Genomic DNA, 22,540 nt, shown 5'->3' on the forward strand with positions numbered 1-22,540 from the left:
ATGACTAAATATAAAATTTAAATATATACATATATCTCCATTTGAACTATATCTAATTTGACACCATGGTTTCTTTTTAATCGAATAATGTGTCATCCTGACACTAAAAACACATATACTTCACAGTCTGGTAAATTTTTGATACGTCATTCCCTGCCTTGCATTAAAATTGCTACGTAAGATAACTATAAATAATTTTGTTATTAACAAAATTAATTGATCCACATTTAAACCTTTTTCAATATGTCATTTTCTATCTGTATGAATTCTAGCCTGTTAAAATCACTTGCTTTAAAATCCTATTAAATATTTATTGAATATCGTAGCTGATACACACCAATAAACATATATACCGACACTAATTTTCCCTTTCCGATATATATCTATCTATCTTAATTCCCCAACTGTAATTTTTTTTTTCTGTGCCAACTATTCGTGTCATTGCGACCCGTAAAAAGCCAATAATGACACCACAAGTGATGGTTGTGTATTGGAAAAAAATCTTATGAAAGAGTTACACTAATATAAGGACCTACCTAAATCTCTCTGTCTCACAGAACTTTCATTTAATATGTTTTCCTTCTGCTGGCTTTTCCCAAGATCAATACATATATATCACTGAGGGTAAAATAACAAGGTCACCCTGCACTTTCTTGCTACAATCTATATTGGTTACTGAGAGGCAATCTGAGCAGCAATATAACCGATTTCTGATTTAACACTTGAACCTGTGTTAAGCAGACAGTCAACGGAAAAAACCAAATTGGCTGCTTAGGACAGGCAACCACATGTAGTAAAAGGTGGTCCTTTTTTCCCTCGAGTATAAACCTTTTTCTATGGAAGGTATAATACATATTTATACAAATGTTTTCTGATATATTACTGAATGGATGATACTGTTGATATTTTAAGATTAACGGGAACAGAAACAAGAAGACCATATGGTCCTAGGTTGCTCACCTGAGGAACATCAATGCAGCCCCTATTGCATGCACAAGGTTTTTCTTTGATTCGACTGAGTGACTATCCCAGATGAACCACATTCGAACCTGATCTAGACTTCATCAAGACAATCATTCTGATCAAATTTCATGAACATCCAGTGAAAAATGCAGCCCCTATTGCATACACAAGATTTTTCTTTGATTTAATCTAATGACCTGTAGTTTTTAAGCCAAGCTGACCAATATTCAAACTTGACCTAGATTTCATTCCAATCAAATTTCATGAAGATCAAGTAAAGCATGCAGCCTCTCTAAGTGTAAACAGACGACGGACATCGAGCAATCACAATAACTCACCTGAGCATTGCTCAGTTGAGCTAAAAAGTATGATTTTGTTTAACCAAATATATAACCAACCAACTCTTAAGTAATACCATTTTCTGTAAATTGTGCAATCTAATAGAAAGTACAAATCGATGCCACAGATTTCAAAAAGAATAGACAATGTTAGTGAAATATATACTTTGTGAATCTTGGTTCAAGGAATGTGTGTCATTTTTACCATTATAATATACCGTAGGTTATCTAATATAGAGAGCACACAACTATAAAGAAAAGGGTCATGAAATATAAACTGTCTGAATATTTCAGAACTCAGTTACTGTTCCTGTTTCTTCTCTTGAGAGAAGGAAAACTTCTGGTTGACATTTCACACCTGTCTGAGCAGTTAATAAATACAAAGGTACTGTCAAAGGAATCAGTTTAAAAGTAGGGTGCTGCCATCTTGGTGCCCATTGTTTAACCCATATACTGAATATTTCAGGATGTAGAATAGAGATTAATACAATGATTACGCATGATCTAAAAATAGACTCCCACCAAATAATCGCAATACGAAATAGTGAATTTAAAAGTAGCAAAATCTTGTCTGAATAACTGTTGAACATTTTCTGAATAATTGTCTAGGAATTCCTTCTTTGGTCAATATTATTGTAATGTACTGAAACTATGGGTCAGCAAGCTGCTCACTACCATGATAAGCCCCACCTACAATAATTGCCTCTCTGGTCGCCAGCAATATGCTTGTACATGTATGTTGTTAAATTGTTTAACTGTGACTATTTGAAGCCCTATTCGAAGCCCTCCCGCCAATACTAAAATTTTCTAAGTCAAACATTTTGAAGATCAATAAGTTACTGCTTTAGACAGTACAGTTCAAAGGCACTGGCCTCCAGATTTTAGCTAAAAAATTTATCTTTCTTTCTGAAGTTTTGTCATATGAACATTAGAATATGAGTTTTTGTTTCTATAGAAATCTATTTTAAAAATGCCTTGAATAAAGAAAAACAGATGACCACGTCGGGAATCAAACCCGGACCGCCGCTGCTATAAATGAATTTTCTGCTGTCTTTACCAATACCACTATGGAGGATTTAGTGTTCATTATGCATTAACTTATAATCGAGGCAGTTTACCTTGAGTAAAGTGTTGTAACAAACGCTTTTCGATTTTCATCGTAAAATAGTAAGAACTGTTGAATTAATTCTCATGTGTTTCCATAACATAACAGTCTGTCAGTAATTAGGTTTCAAAGCATTCTTAAGAAATAATAGCATTAATTTCGAGATATTTTTTTTGCCAACTATCTAGAGACAGTGCCTTTAATATAGATTACATTCTATCAAATGGTTATTTTGTATCCTTATCCAAATCAGAAATGTTTATTTTACATCATATCTTCAGAATCGGACATTTGTTTTTGTGTGTGTTTTTTTAACATCTTTAAATACATATAAAACAAGTGTTGCAATTTTTAAAGCAATGGCTTTGATAGTTTAGGAGAAAAGCTGACCTAAACATAAAACTTAACCAGGCAATGCCAACACCAATCAAGTGATGATAATAACTCATTTTTTTTTCACTCAAAAAATCAGATGAGCTAAAAATGAAAGAAAACTCACTAAACTTTAAACGAAACTGTGAAAATTAATTTTTGATGTCATGAAATAAAACACTTATTAGACCCCACGCTACAGTTTAACTATTGACTGGCATACCATTCAATTATAAGAGACATTTGTAACATTATTTTATTCATAGCAATATAATATTTACATAAAAAGTAGACTAATCCAGAAGTTAAGACGATATTCAAAGGAGGGTTAAGGATTAAGAAATCTATATACTAGGGAAGCCTACATTGACCCAATTTGACATTGATTTTGCCATGGGAGATTACCTGCAGTCATTTATGATAAAGGTAGTTAATCAGATTCTGGTCTAGTAATGGAATAGTTTCATATTTTCGCAACCGATCATTTACATAAAGTGCTTACAACATGGTTGTTTTGACTGGATCCTCGTCCTCTATTGCCAGACTGGTTGCCCAACCAAGTAGAGTAATTTCAACATAAGTAAAAATTTATTAAGGCATCGCCACAGTCACAACTCAGTATCAGTTCATATTTTCAGGCCGAGTATTTTTCTCTTGAAAACTGCACTTAAGCCTTAACAGCTGGTCAAATTATCATCAACATAAGAAGCATATGATGATTTATAGTACATATGCCGCTTGTAAAATATTTGAGTCTCGTTGAGACCGAAAATTTACCCCAAAATATTGAAATTTTATGTGCAGTAGAACTCCAATATAAAAAATATTACAAAGACAAAATTTAGTTAATTTCATAGTACAATATGTATACTGCAAACTCCTACGGATTTTTGTCGGAATTGTTCCTGGTTATTGCATTAGATACAAAAAGACAACCCCATGTAAATTTAATTTAAAATGTTGTTTGTACATGCATTACTGACCACAGGTAGCCAGGTAAACCTATACATAATCCTATAATATCACCTGTTTATATACATGTAAATTATGTGTGAAGGTTTAGAAGTATATCACCAAAACACAGAAATATTTTATAAACATACAACATCGTTACCAATATTTTAGCTGACCATTACATGTTCTGCCGTACTGTCCTGAACTTAAAATATTCTGAAAAAGTTGTCCCCCTTTGAAAATGAATGCCATTTGTAAAGAAATAAAAATAAACAATTGCTGAAAACTGTGTTCCATCTAGTTATGTGAAATTTCAACACTCGCACGCTATTGCAAATGCATCAAAACGAACACGTGTAACAGTTCCTTGAAAATGGTGAGTTTTTAAAGGCTTTTGACTGTCCGGAAGTGGGGCCCCTTTAGGCAGTCCTTTTCCGGAATTCAGTGTTTATATCAGTATACTGACACTTGTTTTGTAGAGTAATATACACGCTATCATTACAAAAACTACAAAACAAGTGTCATTATACTGATATAAATATTGAATTCCGGAAAAGGACTGCCTGAAGGGGCCCCACTTCCGGATAGTCAAACGCCTTTAAAAACTCACCATTTTCAAAGAACTGTTACACATGTTTGTTTTAATGCATTTGCAATAACGTGCGAGTGTTGAAATTTCACATAACTAGGTGGAACACAGTTTTCAGCAATTGTTTATTTTTATTTCTTTACAAATGGCATTCATTTTCAAAGGGGGACAACTTTTTCAAAATATTTTAAGTACGGGACAGTACGGCAGAACACGTACTGGTCAGGAAAAGTATTGGTAACGATGTTGTTCGTTTATCAAAAAATTCTGTTTTGGTGATATACGCCTAAACCTGAACAGATAACACAAATTGGATAAATTGATGGTGTTGGGATTTTTGTGTATAATTCAGTAATCTGGTAAAATTTCAAAATAATTTCTGACGACTTTATTCTTCACGGTCTGCTTTACAATTGGCTGTAATTATCTTTGAAATGTATTGAATATATATCGAGTTTGACTGCAGATAAAATTGCAAAATTTTGTCATAAAAAATATCGAATAAAGGCATAATACAGGTAGTGAAATGCACATCCTTTTACTTGCATATGTTCACATAGATATTTAAAACATAATTATGACAAATTTATTGACTTTATAGTTACCACTTAGTCATCTTTTATTTTTATGAAAATTTGCATGTAAAATTTTGAGTCAAATGGCTGCCACTGTAGGCGATGCCTTAAACACACTTTGCCAAAGGAATGTTGTTTCATATTTCCTGCTGTATTGTACTATATATAGTATTTGTCAAAGATCTGCATTGACAGTTATATATTTAGCTGGAACTCATTAGAAAAAGAAGTCTGTATAATTATTATTACCTCCCTTTGTCTATCTTGGTTGCTAGATTGAAACAAATGGTTTCAAAGGTAAAGGTAAATTTCATTTATCAGTTGCTTTGTGAAACGATGAACATACCATGGCTCTGTAGAGCTTTTGAGGGACCCTATTTTAAGAACAGTTAACACAAAGCAATATGCTGGTACCCATTTGCAGCTGGGTCGACTGAGGCAATCATGACAGAGAGCCTTCCTCAAGGTCACACCGCAATGGAAATTGCCTTCACCTGCCTAGGAAAGCATGTTAGTCATGACCAATGTGTCCACTTTTTAAAATTTATTTATTTATTTGGGTTTTAAGGCGCACCAACACAGTATAGGTTATATGGCGCCAAACAGGACTACAAATTTTGGTTCCACATCTCATTTACATCGAAATAAAAACATGAGGTATGGAATCAAAATTTGCAAGTGTTAAGACCCTATTTGTCACCTCTTACGATCATGCAAGGGTAAGGCAGTGGTTCCAATTCTTTTCATACACAGATCGTCCCAGAACCACATGGGGTCCACTTTTTTAAAACTTGCATTTCAGTTCAGATTGTTGAAAGATTTAAATATCTATCAAAGGCAAATTTTTATTGAAATCAAAAGAAATATTCTGGTTTTTAATGGTTTGTTTTTTCATATTAATGTATATGAGCAATGCTCCATTCAAACCATTTAGGTTTAAAAGCTTATCGCATAGTGCGGCAGTTTTCCTTTGATCTTTGCTGTTTTTTGTTAAACATGGTAACACACATTAATATACAAAATCTGTGCTGATATTTTACAAAACTGTTAAGATATATATCAACACAGAAATCTCTATAGACTTTCATTAGAAAAAAACTGTTGCGATATATATCAGCACAGTAAAACTGTTCCGATTATATCGCAACACTTTTTCTCTATCGAGGTCCTATCAAGGGAGTATAATTTTTTCCTTTCAAAGAAAAGGTGATTTTAGCTCCAATTAGTTCACAGAGAAAGAATTATCACAAACACCTACATTAAAGTAAAAGAATAAATAAACTAGAATATTTCAAAAACTCGATAGTTATCGCCTAATTCTGAGATTTCTCAAATGTTTCTTTTTCTTTGCTTTTTTTTTTTTACAAACAAAACAACACGTTTTACAATATGTTTGGCCAATGAAATGCAAAGATTTAAAACCAATGCAGAAATCTGTTGGATACTTCTATCTGGGGAACACATTTTCTAAAACAGAAGTTTTAGTGTTTCAGTCAGCGAGGCGCAGAACAGAAATCAAAAGAGTAAATATAATAATAAACAAATTTAAATGAAAATAATATATAAATTTTAATGATAAAACTATGCGATAAAACAGTTATAATATGTAATGCTCGTGTGTTACGAGGATATATCAGAGCTAGGGGTACATCTCGGTATTTTTCTCTGCACATATCTGTCTCGGCCTACCGGCCTCGACGATATGTACAGAGCAAAATACCCTCGATGTACCCCTAGCTCTGATATATCCTGGTAACACACTCTCACACATACTATAACTATTACATATCTAAGTTATAAATTATACTTCCCACCCAAAATGATGTTTTCTTCAAGGTTCAAGCACTCATTACCCTTTAACCTTAAGGGACAGAAAACAAAACAAAAAGAGGTCATTTATTGTCCATAGGATCGATCCAGTAAAGTTGTTCAAATCATGACCTCCGGGTCAAAATTGACCCCGCCCCGGCAGGGTTCACTTGATTCACGGCTACTAAACGCTAGCGCCACCACCAAATTGTGGTGATAAGGAAAAGAGCTATCGACATTTCCGTGGTGCAGCTATCGCCCGTTTGAAAATGTAAACACGTGAGTAAAATTTATATTTTATCTTATATTTTTATTGATAGAACTTTTATCAAAAATCGAAGAATGTAGTTCCGTGTAACAACACTTTAACTAGAGGTTGGCTGTGATTTCATTAAAATAATATGCAAATTGTTGTGTCAGGAGCTTTTCTCCCGAATCTGACAGTGGCACATTTTCATATCGGCCAGTATTCGAACACCATTCCGATTAATGGACACACTGCAAGAACATACCTTCGCATGCAAATGGTGTAGAAATGCTAAATAACAATATAGGCACACACCATGAATAATAGAATCTCGGGTTAGAATAAATATTCCAGAATTATTAAAAGTGGTGGCGCTATAACTCTAGTGATGGCGCTATACAGTAGTGGTGGCGCTAATACGGCATTCAGTAATACGTACTGCTGACGCATCCGGAACAAAACAAACACCAACATTCTCTAACTGATAATATTCCTGCAAGGAATCATGTTATTAAAGAAAGAAAAACACGATCATAGTTTATTTACTTTTATGAAACATTCTCTATCCAAGAAAAAAAAGAACAAAATACTCACAGACCCTTGGGACTATTGTAGTCAAAGTAAATTTCCTTTGTTTAAAATGTTAATGTAGAATTATTTTCTAACCTTTAAATATTCTGCCTAAATACAAACGTAAGTGAACTTTAAATTCAGGTCATGAAAAATAGTAGCAATACTTTTTCTTTCAAACAAAGATTGTGTAGAATTTATTTGTTATATTAAGATTCTGAAAGTTACTTGCCTTTGAATTTTTACGTCGTTTGCATGCATTGTAAACAAAAGACCCTACTTTCACATTTCTTTCTGAAAAGTACAGTACATTTTCAATTCCAGTCGATTAAATATGATTAATCGATACAGCTTAGATTCACAATCTGAATCCATATACATGTAGACTATTTTGCGATCATGTACAGGTTACTACATGTATTTTGGTGAGTAACGTTATTTGGGTGTAGTGTGGGATAGGTTGATAACATCAATTATTGTAGAAATTTCCGTGGCTTGCAGTCAGACATTTTCGTATTTTAAAATTGAATATATCAGCCACTAATCATATACAACAGCGCCACCACTACTGTATAGCGCCACCACTTGGGTGATAGCGCCACCATTTTCAAAAATAGTCGTGTTTTAACTTTTTACTGTGTTTTTCGTAATTCTTTGGTGTATGGGAATACGTGTTATTCAGTTCTACACGATTTGCATGCGCAGGTATGTTTTTACAGTGTGTCTTATCATCGGAATGGTGTTCGAATACTAGCCGATATGAAAATATGCCACTGTCAAATTCGGGAGAAAAGCTCCTGGCACCACAATTTGCATATTATTTTAATGAAATTACAGCCAACCTCTAGTAAAAGTGTTGTTACACGGAACTACATTCTCCGATTTTCGAAACAAGTTCTATCAATAAAAATATAAGACAAAGTACAAATTTTACTCACGTGTTTACAAGTAGAAACAGGCGATAGCTGCACCACGGAAATGTCAATAGCTCTTTTCCTTATCACCACAATTTGGTGGTGGCGCTAGTGTTTAGTAGCCGTGTGATTTTACACATGAAAATCTTCAAAAAAATTCTAAAAATAAACCAGAAGGCCTAGAGCTTAGATATTTGACATGTAGCATTGCCTAGTGGACCTCTACAAAATTTGTTTAAACATGACCCCCAGGGTCAAAATTGACCCCGCCCCAGTGGTCACTTGATTTTACATAGGAAAATCTTAAAAAATCTTCTTCTCAAAAACCAGAAGCCCTAGAGCTTAGATATATGGTGTGAAGCATTGCCTAGTGGACCTCTACCAAGTTTGTTCAAATCATGACCCCGGGGTCAAAATTGACCCCGCCCCTGGGGTTACTTGACTGTACATAGGAAAATCTTAAAAAATCTTCTTCTCAAAAAGCAGAAGCCCTAGAGCTTAGATATTTGACATGTAGCATTGCCTAGTGGACCTCTACAAGTTGAATTTTGAAAAACTGACCTACATAAATCTGCTCGTCACATGTCTCTTTCTATAAGTTTCGTTGTTTAAAGGGACTAGCCTCCACATCGTTTATAAATATCTATAATTTGAAGAAATAATTCACTAATTCCTCTATAGTGCTATTGGTTAAGACGACGGGAAAATGTCTTTAGTGCTGCTGTGGTCCGGGGTTCGATTACCGACGTGGCCATCTTTTTTTCTTGATTTGGAATTTTTGAAATATTATAGAAACAAAACTCATATTCTAATGTTCATAATATGACCAAACTTTAATTTGAAAGAAAGATTATTTTTAGCCAAATCTGGAGGTTAGTGCCTTTAAACAATTTGTAACAAATTTCAGAAACTATAATTCATCTTATTTCAGAGTGATCTTTCAGTACTTTTTAAAGTATCATATAATATATTACTGCAAGAATATTAAATTTTTACAAACCCTCCTCAGACTATTAGTAAATGATTGATGACAAAAGTATCTTCTGACAGAAAGTAAGACCAGAAATCTCAAGGCATGCTGACAAAGGAAATGTTTTATAAATATTTGATATCTTACAGCTTTTATATATATATATGCATAAACAAGTAAAAGGAATTATGAAGATGCAAGAAATTCTAGAACAGTCCCCATTACCGCTGTGTCAAATCATCAGAGAAATCCAAGCGACAACATATAACCTAGGATCCCTGGAAACAGTAGATCTAACGAATTTGGTATGTTAAAGAAAGATTTATTTTGTCATATTTGCTTAGTATATATACACATTTACAATGAGCACCATTTTGGCACAAACCAAGAAATTATATACTCCCCAAAAAGAACTGATTTGCCATTTTTTTCTAATTATAATAATTAAATTTCATAATAGTGTCAACTGAATGCTGTATCATGATTATAATTGAGCCGTGCCATGGGAAAACCAACATAGTGGGTTTGCGACCAGCATGGATCCAGACCAGCCTGCGCATCCGCGCAGTCTGGTCAGGATCCATGCTGGTCGCCTTCAAAGCCTATTGGAATTAGAGAAACTGTTAGCGACCAGCATGGATCCAGACCAGCCTGCGCATCTGTGCAGGCCGGTCTGGATCCATGCTGGTCGCAAACCCACTATGTTGGTTTTCTCATGGCACGGCTCAATTATATTGAGGTTAAAGGCACTGGCCTCTAGTTCCTACGACAACAAAAAAACAAGAGGGCCATGATGGCCCTATATCGCTCACCTGAGTAGAGTGGCTTGCTTGAACAAATTTCTTAGCTAAAGCTTTAAGATCTAGGCCTTCTGGTTTATTTTTAGCAAATTTATGAAGATTTCCCTATGCACAATCAAGTAACCCTGGGGCCGGGTCAATTTGACCCTGGAGGGTCAAGATTTGAACAAATTTTGTAGAGGGCCAACAAAATGAAGGAGGGGGCCATTTCTTTTGTTATTTTCTTTTGTTGTATAGGGAGCCCTGGCCCTATAATCTATTATTAATGGACTGAAGCTATTGTTCTCTTTTCTTCTTTTCACAGTTAGATGGCCCTCTCTTTCTTCTAAATTGCTCGGACTCATGCACGGACCCACGCACAGACACACGCACACACATATACCAATTGGCCAAAAATGACGACTATATCAAGCTCACTGCAAGCGGGCTTAACAATAACAAGAGATCACAGAGTGATCTTGGCGCCCACCAATGTGCCATTTTTGAGTGTTCCAAATTTCAAGACTTACTGACTAGCTCAAAGTCAAATTTCATTTCCGTACACAACACTTTGCATGTGGTCCAAATTCGAAAGCTGTAGTTTGAGAAATGTGAAAGTAGGTCACTAGATCAATTTCAAGGACGAAATGTGAAAGTAGGTCACTAGGTCAAAATCAAGGTCAAATTACACTTCAGAACACAAATTTATGCATGTGGTCCAAATTTAAAGCCTGTACCTTCAAAAATGTGGAAGTAGGTCACTAGGTCAATGTCAAGGTCAAAGTTTGTTTCGGTACACAATCCTATGCATGTGGTCTAAATTTGAAGCCTGTAGCTACAGAAATGTGAAAGTAGGTCACTAGGTCAATCTTAAGGTCAAAGTTCATTTCGGTACTCAAAAACTATGCATGTGGTCCAAATTCGAAGGCTGTAGCTCGAGAAATGTGAAAGTAGGTCACTAGGTCAAAATCAAGGTCAGATTTTATTTTGGAATACAAAACTAGGCATGTGGTCCAAATTTGAAGCCTGTACCTTCAAAAATGTGAAAGTAGGTCACTGGGTCAATGTAAAGGTCAAAGTTTGTTTCGGTATACAAAACTATGCATGTGGTCCAAATTTGAAGGCTGTAGCTTGAAAAATGTAAAAGTAGGTCACTAGGTCAAAATCAAGGTCAAATTTTATTTCGGAATACAAAACTACGCATGTGGTCCGAATTTGAAGCCTGTATTTTAAAAATGTGAAAGTAGGTCACTGGGTCAATGTAAAAGTCAAAGTTCATTTCAGTACACAAAACTATGCAAGTGGTCCAAATTTTAAGGCTGTAGCTTGAGAAATGTAAAAGTAGGTCACTAGGTCAAAATCAAGGTCAAATTTTATTTCAGAATACGAAACTATGCATGTGGTCCAAATTTGAAGCCTGTACCTTCAAAAATGTGAAAGTAGGTCACTAGGTCAATGTGAAGGTCAAAGTTTTTTTCAGTACACAAAACTATGCAAGTGGTCCATATTTGAAGGCTGTAGCTTGAGAAATGTGAAAGTAGGTCACTAGGTCAAAATCAATGTCAAATTTAATTTTGAAACACGGAACTATGCATATGGTCCAAATTTGACGCCTGTACCTTCAAAAATGTGAAAGTAGGTCACTAGGTCAAAATCAAGGTCAACGTTTTTTCCAGTGCACAAAACTATGCATGTGGTCCAAATTTGAAGGCTGTAGCTACAGAAATGTGAAAGAAGGTCACTAGGTCAAAATCAAGGTCAACTCATGTCATGGTTCATCTTGCCACTCAAAAATATACATGTGGTCCAAATTTGAAGGCTGTAGCTACAGAAATGTGAAAGTAGGTCACTAGGTCAAAATCAAGGTCAACTCATGTCAAGGTTCATCTTGCCACTTAAAAATATACATGTGGTCCAAATTTGAATGTTGTAGTTATTGACAAGAACATTTTAAAAGCTTTTCCCTATATAAGTCTATATGAACCATGTGACCCCCGGGGCGGTGCCATTTTTGACCCTAGGGGCATAATTTGAAGAAACTTGGTAGAGAACCACTAGATGATGCTACATTACAAGTATCAAAGCCCTAGGCTTTGTGGTTTGGACAAGAAGATTTTCAAAGTTTTTCCCTATATAAGTCTATGTAAACCATATGACCCCAGGGCGGGGCCATATTTGACCCTAGGGGTATAATTTGAACAATCTTAGTTGAAGACTACTAGATGATGTCACATACAAAATATCAAAGCCCTAGGCCCTGTGGTTTTGGACAAGAGGTTATTCAAAGTTTTTCCCAATATATTAAGACTATATAAACCATGTGACCCCCAGGGCGGGGTCATATTTGACCCCAGAGAAATAATTTGAATAATTTTGGCAGAGGACCACTAGATGATGCTTCAAACCAAATATCAAAGCCCTAGGCTCTGTGGTTTTGGACAAGAAGGTTTTCAAAGTTTTTCCCTATATAAATCTATGTAAAATATAGAAATAAACAAAGGGCCATAACTCACTCATAAATTGTTGAACCAGTCTGATTTTCAGGGGGACACAACTAGGGTACCAATACATCATACTGACAAAGTTTGGTCAAAATCCCCCCCAGTAGTTTCTGAGGAGATGCGATAACGAGAAATTGTTAACGGAAGGACGGAAGGACGGACGTCGGACCACGGACGCAGAGTGATTTGAATAGCCCACCATCTGATGATGGTGGGCTAAAAATGTGAAAGTAGGTCACTAGGTCAATGTAAAGGTCAAAGTTTGTTTCGGTACACAAAACTATGCATGTGGTCCAAATTTGAAGGCTGTAGCTTGAGAATTGTGAAAGTAGGTCAGTAGGTCAAAATCAAGGTCAAATTCCAATTCGGAACACAAAACTATGCATGTGGTCCAAATTTGAAGCCTGTACCTTCAAAAATGTGAAAGTAGGTCACTAGGTCAAAGTCAAGGTCAAAGTTTTTTTCAGTGCACAAAACTATGCAAGTGGTCCAAATTTGAAGGCTGTAGCTACAGAAATGTGAAAGTAGGTCACTAGGTCAAAATCAAGGTCAACTCATGTCAAGGTTCATCTTGCCACTCAAAATCATACATGTGGTCCATATTTGAATGTTTTAGGTTATTGACAAGAAGATTTTAAAATCTTTTCCCTATATAAGTCTATATGAACCATGTGACCCCCAGGGCGGGGCCATATTTGACCCTAGGGGGATAATTTGAACAAACTTGGTAGAGAACCACTAGATGATGCTACATTACAAATGCCAAAGCCCTAGGCTTTGTGGTTTGGACAAGAAGATTTTCAACGTTTTTCCCTATGTAAGTCTATGTAAACCATGTGACCCCCGGGGCGGAGCCATATTTGACCCTAGGGGGATAATTTGAACAATCTTAGTAGAAGACCACTAGATGATGTCATATACAAAATATCAAAGCCCTAGGCCCTGTGGTTATGAACAAGAGTTTTTCAAAGTTTTTCCCTATATAAGTCTATATAAACCATGTGACCCCCGAGGCGGGGCCATATTTGACCCCAAGGAAATATTTTGAATCATCTTGGTAGAGGACCACTAGATGATGCTTCATACCAAATATCAAAGCCCTAGGCTCTGTGGTTTTGGACAAGAAGATTTTCAAAGTTTTTCCCTATATAAATCTATGTAAATTATAGAAATAAACAAAGGGCCATAACTTACTAAAAAATTGTTGAACCAGTCTGATTTTCAGGGGGACACAACTAGGGTACCAATACATCATTCTGACAAAGTTTGGTCAAAATCCCTCAGGTAGTTTCTGAGGAGATGCGATAACGAGAAATTGTTAACGGACGGACTGACGGACGGACGGAAGGACAACGGACCACGGACGCAGAGTGATTTGAATAGCCCACCATCTGATGATGGTGGGCTAAAAATCATGTTTAGCCAAAATCTGGAGGTCAGTGCCTTTGATAACAAGTCAATCTATTCAATTCATTCAATTTCTTACATCATTATTTTAGCAAATACATAAGGATGATCTTTTCCAGTCCTACAGATATTAATTAAAAAAAATTCTCTTTTCTCTTAAAGAAAATCAGTTTTTATAAGAAATCACTTTTAATACAAATTATAAACGCCCACTTTTCACCAAATCAGCATAAAATGACAAAATAATTTTGGTTCGATTGTGTTTGAAGGTTGAAGTCATTCAAACTGTACCTAGTGGTGTTATGCAGTTTCTTTATTGTGGTTTATTATATATATGTATTTTATGCATAGACAGTTTTCTGCTATATCATGCCTTACTGTACTATTTGATACAGATGTTTGCATTATATTATGCAAGGATCATGCTGATCCAGTGTTAGACTGACAAGAAAACTGCAGCAAAACCTGCTGGCGGTAACTCAAAATGAAAATTGCTATGCAACGAGTCTTTTTTCCCCTTGTTTTGTGACACATACTTCCATCAAAAGCCTCATGGTTATTTAGGTAATTAATAATTCTCACTGTATTTTTATGGATACAACTCATTGCATGTTCAATCTGGGAGAAAATTTTACCTAATTCAAGAAAGAGTTGCGGTTCTTGTGCTGTGTCTAACTTCATGGAATTCCATTTATTGGCTTTAATTTTGTTACATTTTCTAAGAAACAAGAGCTGTCCATAAGACAGCATGCTCGACTTTTCTCAGTGCTTGACTCTGAATTAGAGCTTTGCCAGTAAAAAATTTATAAAACTTTAACGAAAACATTCTAAGTTAAAAAGGGGCATAACTGTCAAAATTCAACTCAGGTGTAGACTCTGATAGTATAACAGTTTCAAAATAACTAGTTTAAGTTTCAAATCAAAAGCTTTGATAGTTACAGAGATATCGAACTTTATCAAAAACTTTAACCAAAAAATTCTAATTTAAAAAGGGGCATAATTCTGTCAAAATTCAAATCAGAGTTATGCAAATTGTTTCTCCTGGTGTAGACTTTAATAGTAAATAACTATTTTAGGTTTCAAGTAGGGTTGGATATCGTTAAGGACGAAGCGGTCCGATACCGATACCGATACCAACGAAACGATATGGTATTTTTAACGATACCGATACCGATACCATGCTTTGTAATACATTACATAAGCAATGATTTGCTTAGTATTATATACACCTATGTAAGTATATATACATGAAAATTTGCTGTGATAAATAAACATTTTAAATCTGTTAATGGAATGTTGTATGTATTAGATTATGAAAGAGTAAAAAATAAACCTATCTTACAGACTAGTTTTCCAAAATAAAAATCTAGAGCAGATACCTCGCTCACTATGCAATTTAAATCTATGAATACACTCACTGTAGTGATGCTTTTAAAGCTCAGTACTGTCTAGAACTGTTAACTAAACACTTACTAGCTTTCAAATTACCCCTCTAACAAGTCAGACTCATTCTCACTCATGATAATCTTGGACTAGGTTGACTAGTAATGTTTTTAAAGTGAAACACTTTGCAACACATTTTTAATTGAACAATAACCTTCAAAACACTTGAAAGAACCAACATTCCAACAATAATATTATTTCGAATGGTTCGCGAAAACCGATTATTTGTTTACGTAGGTTACAGCTTAGTCTCGTAATTTTTTTATTTACATCATTTTTTTTCATTGGTTTTAAAAGAAAACTACAAAGAAAAATAGTGTCGTATATTTTGAAATTATGTATTGGTTTGCGTTGTTTAAAACGACGAGAAAAGAAGTATTTCTGGTAATATTTAGCATACGAAACTATTCGCACGGTTAGCTCTCCATGTCAAGGGAGGTTACTTCTGAGTGAGCGGTATCACAGTAAACAATGTCGATCGCGTTATTACGCTATTTGCTTAAATTTCTGCTTTATTTTGCCGCAGATTTTGTAAGAATTTTGTTTTAACTTTTATGGAAATACCGAAATCGGAACCAGTTCTTTTACGAAACGGTATATACCGGTACTTTTCGAAGTGATTATTCGGTATTGTACCGATACCTGGAACCGGTATCCAACCCTAGTTTCAAGTCAATAGCTTTGATAGTAACATAAGATATTTGACTTTATCAGAAACTTTAACCAATGGTGACGCTGACACCCGAATGAGTGCAATAGTTCTACTTTTTCTTTGAAAAGTCAAGCTAAAAAGGGGAATACTTTGTTGAAACTAAAATGCAGCTATGGAAATTGATATGTAGACTAATAATATGAGCTTAAATGATTAGATTGAAGTTATCATCAAGCACACAGTTTGGGTGAAATTTTTCAACATATTCATGGCTAAAATGTATACATGACACTGAAAAATGAAAGCGTAGGTGAAAATACAAGCTAGAATCAAGAAGAATGTAATTTTTCTGCATTATTTCAAAAGTATTGCAATGTTTTACTACCTTCTGCACAATATTTTTGGTTACTTACAAGTCTTTAGAGTATCTTGCAAAAATCTTTTGTCAATAGGTTTGTACCACTATTATTTCAGTATAATTTCTAGTTTTACATTTGCATTTGATAAATATTAGGATATTTCAAAACCCTGAAACAAAAGTCAAGTTGTAAAACAGAGTGTATCCTTGAAATTCATCTTTTCTCAACCAATTTTGTTGCACAACCAAGATAGACAAAGGGAGGTAATTATAATTTAGTAAACTTGCATTTCTATTCAATTTTGGCAAAATATGTACATGTCAATGCAAATCTTTATCAACTTTTATACAGTAGTGCTGATATTCATATTATTCCTTAGGATATACTTATGCTAAAATAACGCTATCTTGAAAATCTGACTATATTAAGAACTCAGTGAATATAAATAAAGTGTAAATGATCAATTAATTAAGTTTTGAACAAATCATTTAGTTGACCAAAATCTTATTAACCACCTTTAAGAGTTGCACAACTTTAAGAATATGACCCAATTTTGACAAAAAGTTCAGCTTCAGTGATGTGTTAAGTACAACTGAAATATGCATTGATGCATTTTACACCTCCATAAACTACATAAATAGGACACCTGGCCTGAATACCTTGTGTGTTGATTTGGCAAAAGAAAAAATTTTGTCTTTCTGTTAACAGCTTTAAACAAGAGGGCCAAAGTGTACCTAAATCGCTCAACTGAAACTGCCAATTTGACCTTGAATATGTTTGACACACTGAATTATAAATGATTAACAACCTTAAATTAATATACCAAAATGTTTATGTACTATGTACAAACTGCAGGTACACAAATTCATAATTATTAACATTAACAAGACATAAAATATAATTAATATTTCATTGCACCACTAAAATATCATTTTACACTTTTCTCGTTTTGGCTCCAGTTTGAGTACACAAAAACCTAAAACAAACTTTGGAGAGAAACTAACAAATGAGCCATGTCATGAGAAAACCAACACAGTGGGTTTGCGACCAGCATGGATCCAGATCAGCCTGCGCATCCGTGCAGTCTGGTCAGGATCCATGCTGTTCGCTAACAGTTTCTCCAGTTCCAATAGGCTTTAAAAGCGAACAGCATGGATCCTGACCAGACTGCGCGAATGTGCAGGCTGGTCTGGATCCATGCTGGTCGCACACCCACTATGTTGGTTTTCCCATGGCACGGCTCAAATAATTATTACAAAGTAAGTCTGATGATGTAGCAGTTCATGAAAAGTGCTTAAGGTTTAGCAGTATATCACAAAACAACAGATTTTTTTAGTAAATGAACAGCATCTTGACACACAACTTGTCCAATACATGCTTTACTGTTTTGTCCCACAGAGTTGGATACTTAAAATATTCTTAATGAGTTGTCCCCCTTTAAATAAGAATGCCATTTGTAAAGAAATAAATATAAACAATTGTCAAAAACGATGTTTTACCTAGTTATGTAAAGTTTAAACACTCGCACGATGTTGCAAATGCATCAAAACGAAGACATGTAACAACTTTTAAAAAATGGTGAGTTTTTAACGCCGCTGAACTGTCCAGAAGTGTGGCCCCTTCATGCAGTCCCTTTCCGGAATTCAATACATATATCAATAAATTGACAATGATTTTGTAGAATAATATAAATGTTTTATATGCTGTTAAATTTTCATGTAAAACAATGCTTTCTTTCTATGATTTGATGACGTTCGAACTTTTTTCTCCGAAACATGGACCTATACCTTAAAGTTAATCTCGTGATATTGCATACATTTACATCTATTTACTGTTTCAGATTATGCAAACTGCAATTGTTAATAAAGACACTGACTTCCAGATTTGGCTAAAAAAAAAATTCTTTTAAATTAAAGTTTGGTCATATCATGAACATTAGAATATGAGTTTTTGTTTCTAAAATATTTTAAAATTCCAAATCAAGAAAAAAAGATGGCTAAGTCTGGAATCGCCGTACTGCCGCGGCAATAAAGACAATTTCCCATCGTGGTAACCAATAGAGCTATAGCTATAGTTTTCCCACATGTCAAAAAATCCCCGGATGTAAACAATCAACAATGGCAACCCAAAGATTCTGATTAAATAAATTTACCATAACTGTAAGTTTTGGTTTACAAAGTATTATTTATTTTTCTGCAAACTTTGTTGTCAATCCGTTCTGTCTCGGGTTTCTTCACCTCCAGAAATAGAATGTCTGCCCAATGTGCTATATATATTTGTAACAGGTAAGTGTCGTATTTTTTAAAAGTATTTCTATTTTCAACTCTGGCAACCCCTAAAAGGTGCCAAGTGCCCCTATTTGGAAAAATCTTAGACTGGACCTTCTAATAATGCTACATACTAAGTTTAATGAAGATCCATCAGGTAGCTGCATAGGAGAGGAAGTTGTTGTTTTTCTCCATTTTAATAGCTCTTGCATCCCCTTAAAGGGACAAAGCTAAACTTTGCATTCAAACAGATTTGACATTCAAGGTCAATGCAAGTTTGCTGTAATTCTAGCCAGTAGTTTCAGAGGAGAAGATGTTTAAGGTAGTTCTGCATGTTTGGATCAAAACTTTTTCTGCAATGTAGAATGTGATTAAACTCTGATTTTTCAAAACTTCAGAATATACCTAGAGATTTCAGCAAATAAAAATGATAGGGTCGTGTGCTTGATTATTTGCTAGACCGATTTGAAAAATTTGTACCTCACGCAATATTTCATAATGGGAGTCTATGGGAAAATCATACCTTTCATAATATTTTCGCGAATAAAATTTTTCTTACAATGTAGATTTTGATGAAACTTCTCACAGTACTGTTGTAAATAAACACATGGCCTATAATTTGGTGAAATAAAATTTATAGGTCCGTGTGCTTATTTTTGAGATATATGACCATTATTAAAGTGAACCGGACATTTCACGCTAATTTTAAGACATTATTTTGAATTTTTTAAATTAACATGTCATGTGTTTTAATATCAAGTTTTGACTTTAGACATATAGCAACAGTGCCACTGTAATAAATTTACTCACAAGTTTCGATTAATTCGTAAAATGATGTTCATTTCCGTATATCAATATTTAATACAGCCAGGTGTAGATCGGTTTTCAGGTCAGCAACGTTTTTGTACATTTTATTTATCCTACCGTCATATAAGATATAGCGCAATATTGGCCTGCCTAATAAACTTTGCTTTATCTAGTCAGTGTCAAGATATCAAAATTTTGTATTTAAATCATCATAATTGTATTGGAAATGTCTGAACTCGGAAAATGAGTGGTCAAATCAAAGGTTTTTATCCTGAAACAAAAAAGTTATTGCTATTTTTCACTTTTACAGCACTTCAGCCAGAAATTTTGAAAACAATTTTTTTTCTGAAATTTTCATTGAAACTGTTATCATTGTAACTAAAGAAAATAAGTAGTAAAATCAAAGGTTTTTATCCAGAAACAAAAAAGTTATTGCATTTTTTCAATTTTCCACAAACTAAATTACACTAGCAAATGTCATATTATATGACGTCAAGTCTGCATGCTGTTGCTCTTTCCAACGACTTTTTCCTAATTTTCTGAACAGGTAGGATAAATAGAATATTAGATTACTGTCTGAATAAATTTAAATTTATTAAGACTCGTCTACGAAAAAATATAAGGCTCGGCACAGTCTCGCCTAATATATTTTCTTCAACTCGCCTAATAAATTTAAATTTATCAGACAGTCACCTAATATTCTCTATAAATATGGTCTGTTATTAAGGTTATTATTTATGTGGTACAATTATCACTTTTAGCAGTACAAAAAGGTACTGCCGTAATAGCTGTGATAGCTAGTAGAGGTGTATAAGCATTGTAATGTTTGTATTAAAATTATATTTAGTATTTTATTCTGGAACTTTTATTCAGTAATTTTTCACCTTTTACATAGCGTTATGAGATACAGATAAAATGACATAATATTGACATGATTGATGAATGCTACAAATTGTGATATTGTTTTTCAAATAAGTATAATATAATTTTTAGAATACACAATCAGTGTATTGTGCAATAAAATAAGTTATAATTGTATCTAATGTTTCGTTGGCTACGTGGACTCCGACTCCAGGATTTCACTGACGCAGCTTCCGCAATATTTGACAGATCTTAATAAAATTCAATGCGTCAAAGTGATTTACTCGACACAAAGTCTCTGCCAAACATTCTCAGTGTTTTTAGAGTACTCTGCCAAGGACAAACTGTGTAGGTTCTGTGGATGCTGCAATTTTGAGAGTGTTTGACGATAGCTTTGAGGTTGTCCCGCAGATGCTTTGTATCGAGGAAAGCACTCACATTCTTGTCTTCCAAAGCTTTTCATCTTATCAAAACTAGTCCAATAGTAAGAAAATTATAAGCAGAAATGTTATAATGTTAAATTGTATGCACTGTACAAAATGTATTTAGTTATAAGTTTAGACTACCTTTCGTTTCTATAGTGTAAGATAGATTATTTATGTCCTTAAAACTGTACTAAAAGAGACTGACTGAATATGTTAGCAGATGTTGTGAAAACATATTAATTAGGAAGGGTCCAATTTGTCCACCTGTCACCTTGTAATATATAGCTCTATGAATACCTGTATTATCAGTATGATTTTCCTGTAGTTTATATGGGAAGAAAAAGTAGGTCTCCGGGTTATGGAGAGGCTTTAACTTTTATGGTGTATACATTATATGATCAAGGACTTTAAAGGTAGTTCATCTGATCTGTATCAAGTAGCATATTCCTTCAGAAACTTTACATTCTCAGAGTGTACCGAATCATGACTGCTCTTTAAAATAAGAATAAGCCTTTTTATCAAATGGTGGTGTTTCATAGAGTAAGTAAATATATTGAACATGAATAAGAAAACGCACCATGATTCATCTGATGAATACCAATACGTATGCAAGCTTATCACATAAGACACATTATCCCTATCAGTCCATAGTTCAAGTCTCTTTCTGCTTATTTATTTTTATCATTAGTTTTGAATATTTTCACTTACTCAGTTACTGATTATGTATTTAAGGCATTTATATTCATCTCGTTATTTATGTATTTATGCTGTTTAATGAATCAAGTATTCCATTGTTGTGTAAAATAACAGGCTGTCTAGCATACCCCGACAAAAAATTAGGGCTAATTTTAGGGCAATTTGTACCAAAAAATAGGGCTAAAATTAGGAATTTGGTACAATTTTAAGGAAATTTTAGGGCTAAATTTAGGAATTTTCAAATCAAAATATGGACTTTAAAGACCATGTAATGTGCTTACCTTTATGTGATTGACATAAAAGTAACTCAGAAATAGTGCTTTATTTACAGAAAAGACGTCTCCTAGCTTTCCACTGTTTTGAACTGTGCTAAATTGTTTTTTTCTGAATTAGAAGAACTTTTAAACAACATTTAAAACATTTTCTCTTATTGATCATTGCAAAAAAGTTAAAAAATTAGGAATCTTTGTGAAAAAATAGGGCCTTTTTAGGAATTTCCTTTGATTTTTTTAAAAAAATAGGAATTTTAGCCAAATTGAAAAAAAATAGGAAAAAGTAGGAATTTTAGGGACGCTAGACAGCCTGAAATAAATGTACACTTGAATTGATTTTCCCAGCTCTGTGTACATGTAGATATTTTACTTTACTCTCTAGGTCACTGTGATCTAGACATTTGAACTTACTACACTCAACAAAATTCCTAATCGGTCAGTTTATATTGTATTACTATTTTGTTAATAATGCATGCATCTACACAAAATTTCACATAGCGATATTTGAATAGGTACTGCAGCTAATTATAAATTTATTTTTGTCTGACTCAAGGCCAAAGTAACCACATTGGGCGTTTTGACCAATATAGCATATTTTGCACGTGCAGGGCATATGCACAAATATGCATGTTTAGATGAACATTTTTGGCATTATTGACGAAAGT

At 34.1% G+C, this 22,540-nt stretch overlaps 1 protein-coding gene across 4 annotated transcripts in view; it reads right to left on the reverse strand.

Annotated features, from left to right (window-relative positions):
* LOC123531850 (ecdysone receptor-like) overlaps positions 1-22,540 on the reverse strand; it is a 130,132-nt gene that overhangs the window by 33,769 nt on the left and 73,823 nt on the right. The window contains exon 1 of one of the 4 annotated variants that reach the window (XM_045313134.2): positions 537-643. The exons of the other annotated variants lie outside the window; for them this stretch is intronic. The gene's annotated coding sequence lies outside the window, so the exon portion shown is untranslated. Of the gene's footprint in view, positions 1-536; positions 644-22,540 lie in introns of those variants that run through there. 4 annotated transcript variants of the gene reach the window in all.

The sequence above is a fragment of the Mercenaria mercenaria genome, chromosome 11 (genome assembly GCF_021730395.1).
Source record: "Mercenaria mercenaria strain notata chromosome 11, MADL_Memer_1, whole genome shotgun sequence".
In the NCBI taxonomy this organism is placed as follows: domain Eukaryota; kingdom Metazoa; phylum Mollusca; class Bivalvia; order Venerida; family Veneridae; genus Mercenaria; species Mercenaria mercenaria.